The following is a 20,406-nucleotide window of genomic DNA, read 5'->3' as shown; positions in this document are numbered from 1 at the left end:
AATGAAATCTTTAATATTGGCAAGTGACCAAATTTGTTCTTGGTGGTGTTACATTATGGAGCTAAATATTTAAAGATAAATTTTAGGCAATAATCCCACTTCCTATAAATAGAAAATAAAGCAGTGTAGTAAATCATTGATCTGTGAGAAGATCACAAAGGAAATTATAATTTTAGTTCTATACTAACGAATGTTTGTACTTTATTTTAGATTATAAAGATAAGGATCAATTAAAATGGAAAACCAACTATTTGTCCCATTTATTCTTAGGTCTGATATTTAGCTTCAAGGAGAGCATAACAAGGAAATTAAAATTGTGACAGTACATGGAAATATATAACAATATAATCAGGGTAGTTAGTTTCTGCCAGGTGGCATTTTGTCACCATATATCAATACAGTAGAATCCTCTTTACAGGCAGTAATGGGAATTTCATTCTAGTATGATCAGAGAATATACTTTGTATAATTTTAATCCATTTACATTTATTAAGACTTACTTATGGCTGAACAAATGATTTATTCTGTTCCATATGCACTTGCAAAGAATGTATATTCTGGTGTTGGATAAAGTATTATATAGATGAATGATAGTTATAATGTTGCTTGCCTTCTATTTCCTTGTTATTCTTTTCTCTAGTTTTCTATTCATTATTAAAAGTAGAATATTAAAATTTCCAACTATTAATATTATTTTTGGGTCGTCTATATCCTCCCTTGTTTTTTTAGTCTTTCCTTTGTGTATTTGAGATTCTGGTTTTAGGTGCATATACAGTATGTACATTAATAATTGTTATATCTTCATGAAGGATTAACTCTTCTATCAATGTATACACTCCTTTGTTTGTGTAATGCTTTTGATTTAAAGTGTGTTGTTTTATATGTTAACATATCAATCTTGGTCCTTTTTTGGTTACAGTTTGCATAGTATATATATATTTTTTCCATTCTTTTACTTTAAAGCTATTTGCTTCTTTTAATCTAAAATATGTCTCTAGGTGCTGCCATCTCCTGCAGTGTCGTCCGCTTCTCTCGTTGCTGTTGGAGCTGGGACCCAAGCGAGTCGCTGTCCGTCCCCCCTCCTCATCCCCCATGCTGATGAAGGCTGCATGTGAGCTGAAGGGCGAAGGCCTGGTGGAGGGCACTATCCACTTCCAGCAGATGGAAAACGGGCCAGTTGTGGTGTTGGGATGCATTACAGGACTGACTGAGGACCAACATGGATTCCACATTTACCAGTTTGGAGATAACACACAAGGCTGTACCAGTGCAGGTCCTGACTTTACTCCTCTATCCAAAAAACATGGTGGGCCAAAGGACCAAGAAAGGCATGTTGGAGACTTGGGCAACATGACTGCTGGCAAAGATGGTGTGGCCAGTGTAGCATATCGGATTGATTGAAGATTCTCTGATCTCACTCTTTGGAGACTATTCCATCATTGGTCACACAATGGTGGTCTATGAAAAAGAAGATGACTTGGGCAAAGGTGGAAATGACGAAAGTACAAAGACTGGAAATGCTGGAGGTCTTTTGGCTTGTGGTGTCATTGGGATTACTCAATAAACATTCCCAGTAACTCACCTGTTAATCTTGCTAGCTGTAGAAATGTAACTTGATAAACATTAAACACTGTAATGTTGCAAGTGTAATTGTGTGACTTTTAAAAAAATTGCTTTAAGTACTTGTAATGAGCATTGCTTTATGATTACTTGGAAGATTTGTATAGTTTTATAACACTCATACTAATTAAAATGTCTGTTTCAATGAAAAAATGTGTCTCTATAGACAGCATATAGGACCATCATGCTTATTTTATTCATTTTGCCAATCTCAGCCTTTTAATTAGAGTGTTTAATCCATTTACATTTGATGTAATTACTGCCAGGTAGAATTTACACTGGCCACTTTGCTGTTTCTTTTGCATATTTCTTCTGTTTTTTTTTCATTTTTAAATTAAATTAATATATTATAGTATGTTATTTTAATACCCTTGTTACATTTTTTTTCTATATTTTTGAGTTATCTTCTTAGTGGTTACCTTGGACTTTACAGCTGTGACTTTTACTTATAATAATCTCATTTGTATTAATACCAACCTAATTTTAGAAGCATATAAAAACTTTGTTTCTGGATAGTTGCATTTCTTCCTCTTCCTCCATTATTATAAACTATGTTTGAATATAATGGATAAAATTATATATATATCCATTGTTATAAAATTATATATTTATTCCTTGTATTATAATCAATAAATATTTATAATGATAGCTTTATGCAGTTCTCTTTCTAAATTAGATAGGATAAAACAGTGTTACAAACAATATATATGTATATGGCAGTTTTAATATTTACCTATGTAGTTACTTTTACCAGTGCTCTTTATTTCTTTGTGGGGATTCAAGTTACTGTCTAGTGTCTTTCCATTATATTCTGAAGGATTCCATTTAGTATTTCTTATTGTACAATCTGCTAATGACAAATTATCTCAGCTTCTGTGAATCTGGAAATATCTTATTAAGGAGCAGATAGCTAGAGAAAAGCCAGGTAGACAGACAGGGCAGGTCCCTCGGTAACAAAGCAGCAAAACTTTCTGCAGTCCTCTTGGACTGATACACAACTGATACACTCCTGTTGGTAAACAAGTTCCCTATAAACCTTTCAAGCTAGAGCTTAAATACGTACCTCTGGGATAGAAAGTCAACCAATCAGCTCACTGCTAGGTACCAACTAATCAGTTCACCATTAGACCCCCTACTTCCTGTCAATTGGCTCTTAGTACTGACCAATCAGCTCAGCTAGTGCCAACCAATCAGCTCACAGCTAGTGCTAGCCAATTGGCTTGGTCCTAGCACTATGTATGCACCAGGTTTCAGCTCCAAATTGCAAACCCCTTGGGTATTCTCTGGAAGCTTTTCTGTTCTGTCAATGAATTCTGCTTTCCCAGCTCCTGGCCATCTGGTCCCCTCATTCCTCCTGGTCATGAGACAAGAAACTAGAACTGAAGAGCTGCAGAAGATCGTTAGAGCTGAAGAGCTGGGCACCCTGGAGTCTGGCTTGCCAGCCAATGGAGTCAGCCAAGCCAGGAAAGCTGCCGGTGGAAAGTGAGACACTGGAGCTGGGACACTTCTGGGGGGTTCTTTGGCATTTGGCTTGCCAACCCATTGAGCTGACACTCTTGGAGCCCAGTCTGATGGATAAAATCTGTATCATTACTTCATTCTTTAATTATGCAGAATATTCCTAAGAATGTATAAAAACTTTCCAAACTCCTTTCTGAACACCTCATTTTCCAGATCTTTCTTTTAAGTTTTTGTTTAGTTTGCTGTTTTCCTTGGCTGTTATCACTGTGTGTAACATTGCAACTGCAATGTTTAACAATTGCCACTGACTATTTTCAACAAATGCTTTTAGGGAAAGAACAGTTTGCATTGGGTGAGGTTAAATAAAGATAAGATTGGTGAATAGGTTTTATAGTTACCTACCAGACAGGTAAATTAATGAAAACTTGTTTGAGAATAGGGACTTGAAAGGGCTTCAGCCATGTTCTGACATCCTAGTGGCTATGGGGCTGCTGGTTTTCACAATAATTGGTGGCTTCTAATTTTCCAGACTATTATGGACTGGGAAGAGAGGATTGGAATAGTGTACTTAAAATGTCACTTTTTTTTGTTTTTACCAAGGTTCAGTCTTTTTTCTTGAAGAAATGCTCCAATGATTGGTGCAAGCTTTTGGTCAGTTACTAAAGTTTTGAAAAAGTTGATGCTAAGAATTTTTGTCAGATTTGTCATTGCATTTTTGGAAGAGAAAATCTTTGGAGGCCATTACTCCATCATTCCTGATTATATCTTGATGTGTTTATTTTAAGTAAATTTGTCTTCTAGCTCTAAAATTCTGTCAAGATTTTATACTGCAACATATTTTTGTAGCTCCCATGTTCTTATAGTTTTTAGTGGCTATTTGTCCTTGAAAGAGGGCAATTTTATTCTTGCTTGCTAGAAAATCATATAGATATACTAAAAAGTAGGCCATCTTACTTTGTATTCTTGGTACAATTCGCCTTTTAAGGTAAGATTTTGTGGCTAACTGAATGGATTACTTTAAAATAATCTTTTCAATCATTTTTTCTACAGAATCCGTGACTCATTAGATTGTGGGAATGAGATGTATTGAGCAGCAGATAGGAGGTAGAACATTATACTACATCAGGAATGGAGTGCTGTTTTGCTGTTTTTTGTTTTTTGTTTTTTTTTGTTTTTTTTTTTTTTGAGTTGGAGCCTCACTCTGTCGCCCAGACTGGAGTGCAGTGGCCGCTCCCGGCCACCACAGCCTCGCCTGCTGGGCTCCGGCGATCCTTCCGCCTCAGCCTTCCAAGTAGCCGGAATTACAGGCTTGCACTACCATGCCCAGCTGATTTTTTGATTTATTGTAGAGATGAGGTCTCGCTGCCCAGGCGGGTCTCGAACCCGCGGGCTCAGGCAATCCACTCACCTCAGCCTCCCAAAGGTTGTTTGTTTTTTGAGTTGGATTCTCACTCTGTAGCCCAGACTGGAGTGCAGTGGCACACTCACGGCCACCCCAGCATCAACCTGCTGGGCTCCAGGTGATCCTTCCACCTCAGCCTTCCAAGTAGCTGTAACTACAGGCACGCACTACCAAACCCAGCTAATTTTTGATTTATTGTAGAGAGGAGGTCTCTCCAAATTGCCCAGGCTGGTCTTGAATCCACAGGCTCAGGCAATCCACACACCTTGTATTTCCAAAATGCTGGGATTACAGGCTGAGCCACTTAGCCCAACTTGCTGTGTTTCTTTAGGCCAGTTGAAACTGCAATGGAGGAAACATGGTACAGATGTGTCCGGTGTTATTCCTACATTGAAGGAGAAACAATCGTCTAGTGCCAAAAACTACTCCTATGCATTAAGAACAAACATGCTAATTAGTGACACATTAGGTCCTCATCTTTCTTGATTTATGTAGTTCTATGTACTTAAAAAAAACTACTTAAATTATTTAAAAAACTAAATATCCTCTCCAAAACAAAAACAAAAACAAAACTGGAAAGGAGAAATCAATTTAAAAAGGAGAGGGGATTTCAACATTTGTCAGGCTGCGGTTAAAATATTAAGAGAAAATAAAAACATTTAGACCAATATTACAGATTTATTTATCATTGATACAAAGAGTTCAAAGACATATTAGAAAATAAAATCTATCACTATATTAGCAGAATAATATAAATAGCCTGTAGGGAATTTTCCAGGAATGCAAAATTGGACCAGTAACAGAAAGTTCAACTTTTATTCATTTGTAGAACTGTAGCTAAATTTTTTTAAAAAGTGTATATCTGAGCTAAGTATGAGCACATTACATTCATGAGTATAGATCTCCAATGGATATTTGAAATTGCATATCAACTGATCTATATTTCTTTATAAGGTTAAGTACTTCTCTCAATGTTACAAAAAAGTGATTCAGAGATAGGGTTTGCACCCACTTCTACCTAACTTGCAGATTTAAATTTTTTTGCTCCTATACCATGCTTGGTAATTGTATTGTTAATTTTCAAGCCACTGTTATTGTTACCCACAAGCATCAGTGGTTTCAGGTTTTGCAGTAGTATACCTAACTAAGCAGATCAGGACTTGACTTAGAAACTTTTCTTCTACTTAGGAAGGTGTGTTGTACCCCAGGTTTTGCTGTTTCTTGTGATAGACACCAGCCCCATGGGAGATGAGCATACCATAGATGCCCTACTCATCATGAAATATAGAGTTCAATACTTTCTCAGTTCAAAGGGACCTATTTAGCATTATAATCCTTTAAATTAAATAAAAACAGACATAATATTTCTTCTTCTTCTTTTTTTTAATGTAGATGAAGTTCTGCTGCGTTGCCCAACCTGGTCTTGAACTCCTGGGATCCAGCAATCTTCCTGCCTTGGCCTCCCAAAGTGCTGGAATTATAGGCATGAGCCACCACATCTGGCCTTATTTTTTTAATTTAGTATTTACTGGGCATAAATTATGTTCCAGGCATGAAGCAGTAAATGAGCAAAACACACTACTTTGATGGTGTTTAGATTCTAGTAGTGGAGGTAGATAACAGATAAATAAAAATGCAATAAAATGTCTAGCAATGATTGCACATAAACTAAAATCATTCTAGAGTCATGATTTAGGTGGGTGAGGGGTTGTCTATTTTTAAAAAGATAGTTAGAAAAGTACTTTCTGATGAGGAGGTATTTAAGCAAAGCCTTGCATGAGAGGAGTCATGAGCACAGCAGGTAGGTGACTCCTGGTAGGATTCTACACAGAGAGAACAGCAAGACCAAAGGCCCTGCGGTGGAAATCTACTTGAAGTACTCAACAATCACCAAAAGATTAGTGGGGAAGAAAAGCATTAGGAGGTGAAGTTGAAGAGATAACTAGGAATAGTTAGGAAGAGGTTCCCAAATTTTAAAATCTCATCACCCTTTATGTTCTTAAAAATTGATGAAGACTCCAAAGAACTCCTGCTCATGTGGATTATATCTGCCAGTAAACATTCAAAAACTTAATCTGAGCACTTTAAAAATAAATACTCTGAAAGTTCAATTGAGAGTTCTAAAATATTTATCAATTCAATTAATATTGACAATAAATCCATTAAATGTTACTATAAATAGCATACTTTTAATTAAAATGACTGTATTTCCAAGACAAATGAAATAGTAAGAATGGCATTGTTTTACATGTGTGAAAATCTCTTTAATATATAGTTTGATCGACTTTAGCTGAATTATTAGTTTGCATATTCAATCTTAAAAATGTGTTGATTTGGTTGAAATATATGAAGACTTGCCTTCATAAAGATATGAAAGTAAAAGAAAAAGTATTTTTATAGACTTTTAAATTGACTCTGTATATTCTTATGTGATACTAATTTCCAAGTATGCATGTGGTAGGTTCTTAAAGATTAGTTATAATGTGAAAGAGGAAAGCACAGCAATAATATTTTTGCATTCTGCTACATTAAAATAGCTCCTAAATGACTCTTTTTACTCATATATGATTTTGTAATATCATGCATTGAACATTTGGAGGGTATTGATCTACTGAATTGTACAACTTCTAAATGTTGGTGTGTATTGTGTGTGTGTGTGTGTGTGTTTATTTTTAAACCACAACTTTTAAGTCACTCCCCAGTTCATTAAAAGAATCTTTAAAGTATTGGAGAGCTGCCAAACTCAAGGGGACTGATACCAGTGACAGGCCTACTTTGTTTTCAAAAAAGTGTCTGCCAAATCTGCAATTTGAATAACCATAGTTTTTTGTCAATGAATTTTGCAAGTAAAAATGTTTTCTATGAAAATTGTCAATTTCAGCTTGCTATTTAGCGTTGACTAAGTGTTTTTGCTGAAGACAACCATCATACAAGTATCTGGGACAGCAGAAATGCTTTATACTTGCTTCCCATTTTATCGCACAGAGTATTAAAAAGATGTGTACTCAAGTGTTGAGACAATGAAATGACTACTATTTTATAGAGACATATCACAATGGATATTCTTACATAAAATTGGTATATTTTTTCCTTCTTTTATTCTGCAAGTATATGGAGATGAAGAATAAATGATGTATACAACAGCTTCATCTGTCTCAACCATGATTTTGCTGAAGAGACATCAGTTTTTTACCTATTCTTTTGCATCATAAGTGTAAATGTACACACACTGAAAAAGGCAAATTATTTTTTGATATCATTATAAAAAACAGTCTTGTCAAACAGAGAGAGGTCTTCTGAAAGTTTCTCAGAGAAGAAACAATGGATAGGGATTGCCCAAATAAAAGAGTAGTGGAGGAATTCACTTTTATCAATAATTTTGCTAAAGAATTTATGGACAGGAGACTATGTTCAGATTATACACTAGTCTGATTTGCATCAACTAATTTTATTCCAAATATTATAATTACAATGCTATCAGATTAAGTAGGTACAATTTAAAGTCAGTGAAATAGTTAAAACAAGGAAATATAAATATTTCCATTAGAAGAAAGCCAAACAAATACACCCAAGTAAGCATTAATATTTTAAACCCCTGAGCCTCAGAGAAGACATCAAAATTGGGTTAGTTTTTGATCCAGTAGTCAGGAAATTCTGTGTGGATGTAAAGCTAAAGAATCACTTCAGGATAAGTGCTGATGTGGGAAGCCTGATCGCATCTGGTCAGAGCCATTTCATAAGAGATTGATAAGGGTAAAGTTAGAATGTAAAGGTAAAGGGACAAGTCAGAACAAGAAGCTCTCTGCAAAAAGCACAGAGCACAAACTAGAAACAAAGTAACATTGAACATATGGAGTTACATCAACAAGGTTGCTTTTCTAGGTAAATATTGGAACTTGGATGAGCTCAAGGCCTTTTGCCACCATTGGGTAAGTCCACAACTTTGTCTTTATTCTGCCAATAATGCCCTAATAGTTTTGCAGCTTTGATCAGAAACAAACATATCATAAAGGATTTGTCATTTCACAAAACTATCATAAGTTTAAATCAATGATAAGGACACTAGAGATCATTTTGTTTGACTCCAGTATACTATAGATGAAAAAAATGAAGTCCCAGAGGTTAGGTGATTTAAAATATTCCAAAGTAGGACTATAACTCAGGTACTCTTATTGTGTCAGACAGCGGCATTAATCGAGTATCATCTGAGATTCATCAGACAGTATTTCCAGTGTATTGAAACAAGTTTAAAGGTTAAAAGTCTACAAAATGACATTTTTACTATATCTGAATTACCTTAATAATAGATTTAACTATGTTCAAAGCTGCTGGACTGTGAGAATATTGGTTTCTCAGACAAAGGAAAAAGTTGGATTCTATTTTATGCATTATACAGTTAGAGTAAAAATAAGCTTTTGTTCTATATCATTATCATTTTTAAGCTAAAATAACACATTTTGTCCATTTTTAAAATTTAATCTATCAAAAAACAAATACGTTTCTATTTCTAGAGCCATTCTAACAGGATTTAAACATTGATTCTGCCACAGACCAGATATGCCTCCTTGGAAAGACAACTAATCTGTACCGCAGTTACCACATCTATAAAATGAAAATAATAGTATATGTGAAGGTCAAATGAATTAATATATGTAAAGGGTTTAATACAGTGTCTGGTACAAAGTCATCATATAAGTGAATGCCATTATTACAATTAGAACCATTACTATCATTATTACATTTTATAGATCTTATTTGAAAAAAAGTGCATACTTTTGAGATGATGCTTAAGTTCCATATTATTTAATATGTGCTAGATTGAAGCAAATATTTACAAATTAGTATTCCATGCTTTTTATGCTAGATTGTGCCATAGTGATTTTGTTGTGAATCTATTTCAAATATTAAAACATGATATATAACTCCTCACATGGGAAGATCATAAGAATATAGGCCACACATAATTTGAAGTGAAAATTTATTTTAATCCCATTGTTATAGAATGTTGGTATCCATTGAGTAAGCTTATTACACTGAATATTCAGCTTAAAAATTGGTCTTTTTGAAGCTAAGTAGGTATTGTGGAAGGGGGCTTAAAAAGACCTTACAATGTCAAAAATTAGGCTAAACATAAACTCAGCCTTTGCACAGTTAAACATGTACTCAACCTTTGCAGTTAAAAAGTTCCTTTCCTGGAAAGTGGCAACAGCACCTGCTGGCTAGGTTAAACTGTTTAACAGGTTTTTTTTTTTTGCTTCTGTGAACCCCGCTAACATTGCTTGAAAAGTACCTAGGCCTCCAGGATGTTGCAGTTTGACCCACTTGGTAAGTCCCAATACGGTTTCGCCCCATTTAAGTAAACCCCTACAGCAAATGGGGGCCCTTGTTGTGGGACTGCCATGCCCAGCAGGCAAGTGGCCTCCAGCCCGGCTCTTGGCTAATAAACCTCTCCTTTTTATAACTTGTACTTTTGGTGTCGGTGTCTGTGAATTAAGCGCTTGGCCCTATTTCATTTGGGGGCTCACCTGGGAGATCCGAGAGCTTAATCCTCAGCCCCAATCACCAGCTGACCTTGTGGGATTGTATACCCATGAACCTCAGTGTTCCTCTGGCCTGGTGAGTCTGTGGACTTGCAAATGACTGATTGTCATCTCTGGTAGACTCACAACATCCCCAGAGCCCTCTGAGAGATGAATCAAGTTCCTGTTCTATTTGTGCACACTTCTGGTTGGACCCACAGGAAAGCTGGATGCAGCACTAATTCCTGGGTCCAAGGTCCCAGTGAGATGTCACTGGGCCCTCTGGTATTGCCCTCGGGCAGTTAGGTCTGTTAGTTCAGTTTGTGTTATTGTCTTTATTTGTTCAGTGTTAGCCACTGTTGTGTCTGTCATTGCTATCGATATTATGGGGCAGCAGTGCTCTAAGCCTGACACCCCTCTGCAACTGGTTTTTTGCCACTTCAAGGATTTCCAAGGAGTGGCACAGCAGTCAGGTTATCAGGTAAACCAAGGAAACCTAACCACCTTTTGTTCCCTCTAATGGCCCACATTTCCTAATTGCAGCTGGCCACCAGAGAAGACCTTCAACCCTGCCATAGTGGGGAAGGTCTGATAGTTCATCTATTGACACCACCCGGACCAGATCCCGTCCATCACTGCCTGGTACCTCCTGGTAATGCAGCAGCCATCATGAATGAAGAAAGCTGAAAAAAAAAGCTAATTCTTCTCATGTTTTAACCCTACAGGAAACTCCAAAAGCCAAACCTCCAGTCCTCCAAAGCTCACCAGAAGACAGTGAAATTCCCCTACCCTACTCTGCATCTGAGCAAGAGCAGGGGGCCCACAAAGTTCTCAGCCCATCACTCACCAGGAGTGGGTCCTCGTATCAGCCCTTTAGCCCCCTCTTCCCCATGCATTTCCTGAAGGCCCAACCACCCCTGATAAAACAACTAGCCCCGACTTGTCCTCAGGGAACTCAGAACCACAAACATCCATGGTTCTCCCCCTGAGACAGGCCCCAAGACTAGATGTGGAAGGTTTGGGAGGCCAGCCCTTTATGGTTTATGTCCCTTTCTCTACTAGTGATCGTTACAATTGGAAGCACAAAAATCCAGCATTCTCTGAAAAATCTCAACACCTCATAGACCTTTTAGAAACTATTTTCTTCACCTACCAGCTGACTTGGGATGACTGCCAACAGCTACTTCAAGACCTTTGTACTGTGGAGGAAAGAGAACGAATCCATCAGGAGGCAAGGAAATTGGTTCTGGAACCAAACAGCAGACTAGCAGAGCAGGACCGTGTGGACCATGTTTTCCCTGCTGAGAGGCCTAATTGGAATCCAAACACCAATCATGCTAGGGATTGTCTCACTACCTATCACTGAACTCTAATGGGGGATCTCCAGGCTGCCACTAGGCAGCCCACAAATTTGTCTGAGGTAAGTGAGGTAACTCAGGGCCCACAGGAATCTCCCATGGCTTTTCTGGAATGCCTTATGGAGGCCTATCAGATGTATACTCCCATACACCCAGAGGCTCCAGAAAATTGGAGGCTTTTAGTTATAGCCTTTGTCTCCTAGTGGGCCCCTGATATAAAAAAATAAATTGCAGAAAATTTAAGAATTTGAAGGAAAAAGTTTATCAGAATTAATCGAGATAGCACAGAAGGTCTATAATAGCAGGGACTCACTTGAAGACCCACAGACCAAAAAGATGGCCAAAGTAGTAGCAGCAGCTTTACAGGAAGTTAAACCCAAGCAGCCAACAGGGAAAAGAGGCAATAGGAAGTAGAAAAGCATATCAAGCAGCCAGAGAAGCTGCTTACTGCAGGACCACCTGCCTGCTGGTGCTGCCCCCTCCAGTTCTATGTGAGTCACCAAAGTATACAGAAAAGGACCTCCTCACTACACAAAAATTGCAGACAACCTCAAACCCAGATGGATGGCTTCAACTTCAGGATGGCAGAATCTTCCTCCCTTGAGTCCTGGGACAACAAATCCTAAGGCAACTCCACGAAGGTACTCATTTGGGATGGACAAAACTAACCAAACTTATAAGAAAAAAATTCTATCTCCCTCATCTGGACCAGCTCACCCAGGAGCTCATTCAAGGCTGCATGTTATGCCAGCAGACTAATAATGCTAAGGTCAGTGTATCCATCCAAGGGGTCCGAGATAGGGGACTAACCCCAGGGAAACATTGGGAAATAAACTTTACAGAAGTCAAACCTGGGCAATATGGATATAAATACCTATTGGTCTTGGTAGACACCTTCTTGGGATGGGTCAAGGCATTTCCTACAAAAACTAAAACTGCTTCTGTAACAGTAAAGAAACTCTTAAATGACATCATACCAAAATATGGTCTACCTATCTCAATAGGCTCAGAAAATGGCCCAGCATTTATTTCTAAACTTACTGAAGGTATTGCAAAAACCTTAAGAATAAATCAGAACTTACATTGTGCTTATCATCCCCAGAGTTCAGGAAAGGTAAAAAAAATGAATCGAACGCTTAAGAAGACCTTGACCAAATTAACCCTGGAGACCAGTGAAGGTTGGATAACACTCCTTCCCTATGCCCTCTTAAGGGCCAGGTGCACCCCCTACATCAAGGGTCTAACCGCCTTTGAAATTCTGTTTGGATGGCCCCCGCCATTACTTCCAAAAATTCTACTCAAAAAAGCACTAGAACTGTCTAACCATAATTTGCTTCAGTCACTGTAGGCTCTTCAAAGAGTTCAACAAGCTGTCACTTAGATTGTGCAGGCAGCCTTCCAGAAACCAGTTCCGGAACATCCACACCCATTCCAGCCCTGTGACCAGATCTGGATAAAAATGGCACAAAGCTGAGCCTCTCACCCCAAGGTGGAAAGGGCCCACATAGTAATCCTTACTACTCCTATGGCTGTCAAAGTCAGTGGTGTCCACCCCGGATTCATCATTCACAAGTAAAGGCAGCCACCAGCGTGCCCCCGGAAACATGGAAGTCATCAAACCAGCTACTGGAAAAAAATCCTCTAAAAATAAAACTTTTGTGGGCCCTGGTATCTTAATCATATTCCTTACATACTTTCCCCTGCTTGAGGCCTATTGGCCTAACCCACGTAATCCCTATACCCCAGAAAACTATTCCTGGGAACTGAGAAATACCATCACTGGGACCATAATTGTCACCTACGGAGGAAGCAGGCAGCCTGTTTTTAATTTTAACCTTTGTAAATTATGGCCAGGTCTAACCCTCGGGGGCACACACACTGACAAATGTGGCACTTTAACGTGTGAAAAAGGACTTAAATCTGTTGGTTTTTATGCTTGCCCAGCATCAGGACCAGCCTGTTACCACAAAGCAGGACAATACCACTGTGCTGCATGGCGGTGCAAAACTTTTACTCCTTAGAAAAACCAAGACCCATACATAAGCCTCCTTGGTTATGTTAAAAATAATGTGTCATCAGTAAAATTAATGGTCCTCAGAATTCAATATAATCCCCTGTATGAAGGGAAATGTGGAAGAGGGCTTAAAAAGACATCTACAATGTCAAAAATTAGGCTAACCATAAACTCAGCCTTTGCACAGTTAAACATGTACTCAGCCTTTGCACAGTTAAAAAGTTCCCTTCCTTGAAACTGGCAACAGCACGTGCTGGCTAGGTTAATCTGTTTGATAGTTTTTTTTTTTTTTGCTTCTGTGAACCCCACTAATGCTACTTGAAAAGTACCTAGGCCTCCAGGAGTTTGCGGTATGGCCCACTTGGAAAGTCCCAATGTGGTTTTGCCCCATTTAAGCAAGCCCCTACAGCAAATGGGGGCCCTTGTTGTAGGACTGACATGTCCAACAGGCAAGTGGCCTCCAGCCCGACTCTTGACTAATAAACCTCTCCTTTTTATAATTTGCACTTTTGGTGTCAGTGTCTGTGAATTAAGCACTTGGTTCCTATTTCATTATGATGCTATAAGCTAATATTCCTATTTAAAAATTTGAGTTAATGTACAAATGTTGATAAGACCAGAAGTTTTTCATTTATTTAAATTTAAGTGATATTTTAAAACAATATTTTTATAAACACTGATCATTAATATTTAGCAAAAAAAATTCTGATGACTATGTTAACGTGTTACTTTTCTTGCATATACATATGTGCTATACAAATCTTTTTTTTTTTGAGTTGGAGTCTCACTCTGTTGCCCAGACTGGAGTGCAGTGGCCGCTCCCGGCCACCGCAGCCTCAACCTGCTGGGCTCCAGCAATCCTTCCACCTCAGCCTTCCGAGTAGCCGGAATTACAGGCATGCACTACCACGCCTGGCTGATTTTTTGATTTATTGTAGAGAGGAGGTCTCACTGCCCAGACGGGTCTCGAACCCGTGGGCTCAGGCAATCCACTCACCTCAGCCTCCCAAGGCACGGGATTACAGGCTGAGCCACCGAGCCCAGCTTTTACAAATTTTGTTTTATAATAACTTAGTTATTTGAACACAGGCACTGAATTCTCCCCAGTTAAAAAACTTCAATGACTTATCAGGAGAATTGAAGAACAAGAAGAAATATCTCTTAAATAAGCCAAGAAAAATAATAAAAGGCATATTAGAAACTTTCAGAATCTGTGTTTGCAATTTAGATGTATGATCTTGAAAGACTTAACTAGGAAACTAATATTCTGATATCCACTAATCTGGACAAAATAATTCCAAATTATATTTTAGGAAAATATTTAATGACATAAGTATCTCTATAATGCAGATAAGAAATGGAAACACTTCTAGATCTTGTTACAAACAATGAAGATTTTAGGACAATGGGGAAGAAAACAGGATTTGCAATGTGTCAGATTTTATTCATGTTTCTCACGGTACCTTAGCTGCAACAATAACCCAATAAACCCATCTTTGAATAGTCCTACTTTGAAGATTATTGAATTTTTAAATTAATAACCTCTTTGGAACATTTTATGTTTGCCAAGATTAGAATCAAGATTGAAAATTTGGACTCATTTGTCTAATATTTAGCTTTGATAGAAGGTGGCATAATGCAGAACAGATTCCAAGTTGACTGCAAAGAGGCTACTGCATCTCTGGCTAATGAAATGATTATGGTGGTGACTGCACAGTGCAGCTGATATGAGTCATGGCATACTCATGAAGCTGGATGGAGCCTTCCTGTTGAATTCTCTAGAAGCTAATGAAGTGCTCCATCTGATGAACCCCCAAACTTTCCAATTCTAATTTATAACAGTGACAGCATTTTTTATCCTACTATTTTTATCCTACTATTCTTATTTGACAGACTCATAACAATATTTTCTAAGTATGGGTATTTGCTTTGTTGCATGTTTATATAGCAGAATAAATTCAATTTAGGAAGAGGCTGCTCAATTTTTCAATACTTTATTTGTTCCTAAAAATAAAAGATAATGAAGAAAATCAGCAGAAGAAATCTTCTCTAAAACTATACCCTTTTGGGAACATTCAAATATAATAAATTAATAAGCAATTTGTCAACAAAATGTAATTGTAAATAAAATTTTTACAAAAAAATTTGTAAATAAAATCACTGTTTAGTAATTTTTTTAAATTGATAATCCAAGAGTTAAAGTATAGCAGAAAATTAAACTGATGACTATAGAAGGAAGAAGCCTGATTAGTTAGACTGCTAACCACTTTGTTTACTTATTTTTAAAAACCATCAGTTAATAAAGAGATTTTGCCTACATTTTCCTCAAGAAATTTCCCTAGTGCCTTAAATAAAAGTTGCTGCTTCAAAAATATTTTCTTTTTCAGTGTTCTGTGAAGGTTCCAATGGCCACACTTTGCTCATTAAAGTACAATTAGCAGTTAACAAGGTAGGAGATTAGCAGTGTCAATTGTCAGAGATTGATCATAACAAGCTCTTGTCTTGTTTGCAATTCCAGGGAATGATACACAAAGGACTAAACCAGGCTAGGCTGTGTTTGTTTTTGTTCCAGTTGAAGGGATTCTTCTTAAACAGTATCCTAGGTAAAAACTACCTAATTTTTATAGGTAGTTTTATAGGTAGTTATAGAATGTCAATAAAAAGACTGGATGGGAGGGATATTTTGAATCCCAATAGGTACAGTTAGGAATACATGCTGTGCAGAGATAAAGCCCATGCTTCTTATTATTTTCTCTGAGACCATTATTTGTAATGAAAAACTTGAAAGTCTATATACCAAAGAGCTAAAGAAAACAAAGGAAGAATATTTGAAACCCAACTATCTATGTATAGAGTCACAATACTTCAGAGCCAAATACCTATGGAAATGGGATATGGGGTTGTAGTTTCTAAATATATCATTTCAGTATGCACAATTGAAGTAGTGTGTTTTCCTGAGGAAACATTCAGTTAGAAAGATCCTTTTAGTAAGATATGAGCTATCTGAATATAAAATTTGGATAGGTAATCGCTAAGAATACAACTTTTTGAAACTAATTTCAATTGCACCTTCCCTTAAAGTATTAAATCACAAGCTGAAGAGTCACAATTCAAGGAGTTGGGGCAAAAAAGCTAAGTGTAATTATTTTAAAAATATGGGTCTACGCAGTTGTTTCCAAAATAATTTTGATATTTCATTCAGTATTTTTCTCTCACTCCACAAAGATTGTGCAAAACTAATTCAGCATTTTCGGCCACTGAATACTTTACCTTATTACCTGTGAAATAAATTGAAGTTAGAAAATATTTCAGATGATTTATATGCTAATCTGAATCCTCTTCAAAAACAAATAGAAAAAGTGGGTTGTGGTGGTGTAATGAAATCTTCAAAATAAAAGTCAAGAGATTTCTTTTGGTGTGCACTAAATAAGAGAGTTAGTAGAATAGGGGTTGGGATATTTCTGTCAATAAAATTGATGGCATTTCACACTACTTGTATAAGGCTTACCATTTTTACAAATCAGAATCAGCAGTTAATTTGAGCTTGTCAATGCAACAGTGTGTTGTAATTCATTGATTCCTGTGGTGATAGTAAAAAATATTTATATTTTTCATGAGCAGACATTTTATACTTTGAGGTTATAGAAAAACTTTCACATAAACAACACTTCTTTTAGCTTTGTAGAAAGGAGAAATGAATAGTTTTTCCTAGTTTGACTCTATAATCTTAGTAACTACTTCAAAACTGAAAAATTTAAATGTGAAAAAATTATTTAAAAGTTATTCACATGAGTATAATTGGTTGAAGACATTTACCCAGCTCTTTCAAAGTTTCTGTAGCATTGGAATCATTACAAAATGTAACACAACTTTAGAATCGAATGATTTTCTACTGAGTGTATTGCTGTGTTAGAAAATACATTCATTCTAAATATTATTTTGGCTGCCTCACTGAGAAGTTGCAATATTGTTTGTCAAACAGCTTGAAAAGCTAGACAATGCTATTAGGAGTGAGATGGGAGTGACAGGTAGAGAGATTATTCTTACCTGCTGTTTTGTTATTTGTTGAAGTCATGGTGGTAATTGTTTTCTTATCCTTTCATTTCTAATGAATTGCCATAATAAGAACTTCAGCCTACTTAAAGAAAAATCACTGTGAAAGATGTTTGTAAAATTATTTGAAAAATGATGATCTATCCCTTTATTAGACAAATGGGTTTTATATACTCTTCATTTAAAAATTGTTTCAATGCCTCCTACTCTCTTGCATAGATGTAGGTGCAGTGTTCTGTGAGTGATTTTGATGTACTGTACAATTGAGTATTTTATACCTCACTATTTCTACTTCTTTGCACTTTTTTGTATTTCCTCATAAAGTCAAAATGTTAAAATTGAAATTTTAATGGTTTCATATAGAACAATTAATATAATAACCTCTTAGTTATTTGCTTTATGACTTAGTAGGACAAATGTGTAAAATCTCATAAATGTGATTAAGAGGGGAGGTAGTTCTGCTTTACTTTCCAATTATTTATTGGCACTATCTCAATGTCTCATAATTTTACTTGTTAGCCCAGTAAGAAGTTGTTGCAGGGTTGGATTTGGAGTGCAGAACAGAAAAACCTTGGACTCCTTTTTGGCTAAGCTCAAGGAGAAAGAGGGAGAATGTATTTTTTTTCTTTCAGTATTATGGTTCTATTATATCACATAAATCCTACCATTCCATAGGAAAGAGAGAGGTTTGGGGTGATAGATGTAAAAAGTAGATTAACTGCTGTATCATTCAGAGCAATAACACAGATACTATGCTCAATAAAGCAAGACAAAGAAAATTTGGAGACACAAATATACATTAATATAAAATTTGTAATGTTTTATTAATATTTCCATAGGCCTTAGATGTGTCCTTTTGTTCAGTGAAATCATTCCAAAGTGATACTAGCATAATTAATACCTTCACCAGAGAGCTGATTGTCTCCCAGAGCTGCATCAAAGCAGATGGGGGAGGGGCTGGGTATGAACATACCTCTCAACACCCTCCTACATCACGGAATAACACCTTCATAATTTTAGGGGGAGAAATAGTAAGATCTTAGCAACAGGAAGGAACATGAAACACGAGAGTATATGAAAACACATAAATATACAAGTGAAATTCAAGCAATACTTCATTTTGTTTGAAGACAGTGTGAATAATGCCTTTACGTTCTAACAGAATTTGTTTTCTAAAACCAAAGAGAAAGTATACTACCTTCTTGTTTACCTCTTGGTATTACTTTAGATTTGCTCTCCCCAATTATTACACTTCTTTTAGTGGCTTTGGATGTGATTTGTAGGAGGAGAGAAAGGGCATTCAAGAATTGAAAATTAAAGTCCAGCTATGCTTAGAGCAACATTCTAAAAACACCCATTCAAGTCCCTCATAAGGGGCAGGTATATACTCCTCAGAATTTCTAAAAAAAAGCCTGAGTTTCACTTTGGATTACAGTAGTCTCACCCTTTCCTGAGATTTCAGTTTTCATGGTTTCAGGTACCCACAGCCCACCACATTTGGAAAGTATTAAATGGAAAATTTCAGAGATAAACGATTCATAAATTCTGAGTAGTGTGATGAAATCTCTCCTGTCCTGCTCCTTCCCTGGAACATGAATCTTCCATTTGTCCAGTGTCTCCATGCTGTAAATACTCTGACCCTAATCACTTAGTAGCTGTCTAGGTTACTAAAGAGACTGTCCTGTATCACAGTGCTTGTGTTGAAGTAATGTTTATTTTACTTTTATTACAGTGTGCTATTATAATTGCTTTCTTTTATTATAAGTTGTTATTAATCTCTCACTGTGCTTAATTTATAAGCTAAACCTTATCATAGGTATGCATGCATAGAAAAAAACATGGTGTACACGGGGTTTGGTATTATTTGCTGTTTCAGACATCCACTGAGAGTCTTGGCTTGCATGACCCATGAATAAGAGGGGCTGCAGTATCTCCTTTAACTTCTTCCAGCTAATTTATAGTAAGTAGAATAGCAATATTATATCCTAAAGCCAGTAAGACTTGATGGGTCCAGAAGGTATTGCTGGATTAAGGTGAAGACTGACCAAAGGAAAAGACCCAAAGAGAAAGGCAGCATTCAGGAGCCCTCTCCATCTTCCAAATCACTTTTTCCTAGCAGAGGAGGAATCATTTTGACTTATGAAATTCCTGAAAATCTCATGTTGCCAGGCCCATGTAATATGGCCTGTATGATACGGCCCCTTCCTTTTTTCACTTTTCCTCAAGAATTGGCTATGACTCCACTGAACTGGGCTCAACTTTCAGTTCAAGTCTCCACGAGGTCTATAAATTAGGCTAGGCCAACCTACTTCTTAGTATTCTTTGTTTATCCTTTTTGCCTTTCATGACAATGTTAATCCAGGGATTCATAATCACCATGGTCTCAGGATTAGTGCAGGAAGCAATAGGTGGCATTTTTATAACAGTCCATGCTGTATTTTCCGTTTGCTTCACATGGATTCAGGTCTATCTGAAATGTTCTCTGTTCTTTGTTTTTCTACTCCATGGCACAGAAACCTTGAATGTACTCTGAAAATAACCATAACTATATATGTATATTAGCATAGATGTGATATTATAATTGGGGATAATTCCCTCACCTGGGGATTGACTTGCATTGATGTATTTTGCATAGTTGGTTATGGGTGACTTTCTTACTGATATGAATAAATTTATGCTAAAAATAATGGAATACAGGTTTTAATCACACAAAACACTTTCAAGCTTAGAGCTATTTAGTGAATAATGAAATTAAGTAGGTAATAGTGCAATTAATTCTAATATAGTTATTTGCTTACTTGCTAATGCCAATATACAACTGACTAAGATAAACTGTGGTACTTCTGGAATCTCAATAAGCATTAAAATAGAAGATTCCAAGAATGCAAGGTATGTGTTTGCATTTGTGTATATACTTATAACTTGTATTAAATTGATATAAAGACAAGAGTTATAATACAGTTATATAGTTATTGATTT

The 20,406-nt window shown here is 36.7% G+C and overlaps 1 pseudogene; it reads left to right on the top strand.

Moving 5' to 3' along the window:
- The first annotated feature begins 1,092 nt into the window (after positions 1 to 1,092).
- Positions 1,093 to 1,565, top strand: LOC103257920 (annotated as a pseudogene).
- Positions 1,566 to 20,406: the final 18,841 nt, after the last annotated feature.

Source organism: Carlito syrichta, unplaced genomic scaffold (assembly GCF_000164805.1).
Source record: "Carlito syrichta isolate Samal-C Ts95f unplaced genomic scaffold, Tarsius_syrichta-2.0.1 Scaffold301901, whole genome shotgun sequence".
Lineage (NCBI taxonomy): Eukaryota > Metazoa > Chordata > Mammalia > Primates > Tarsiidae > Carlito > Carlito syrichta.
Note: the sequence above shows the minus strand (reverse complement) of the source record. Positions and strands in the feature narration are given on the sequence as shown.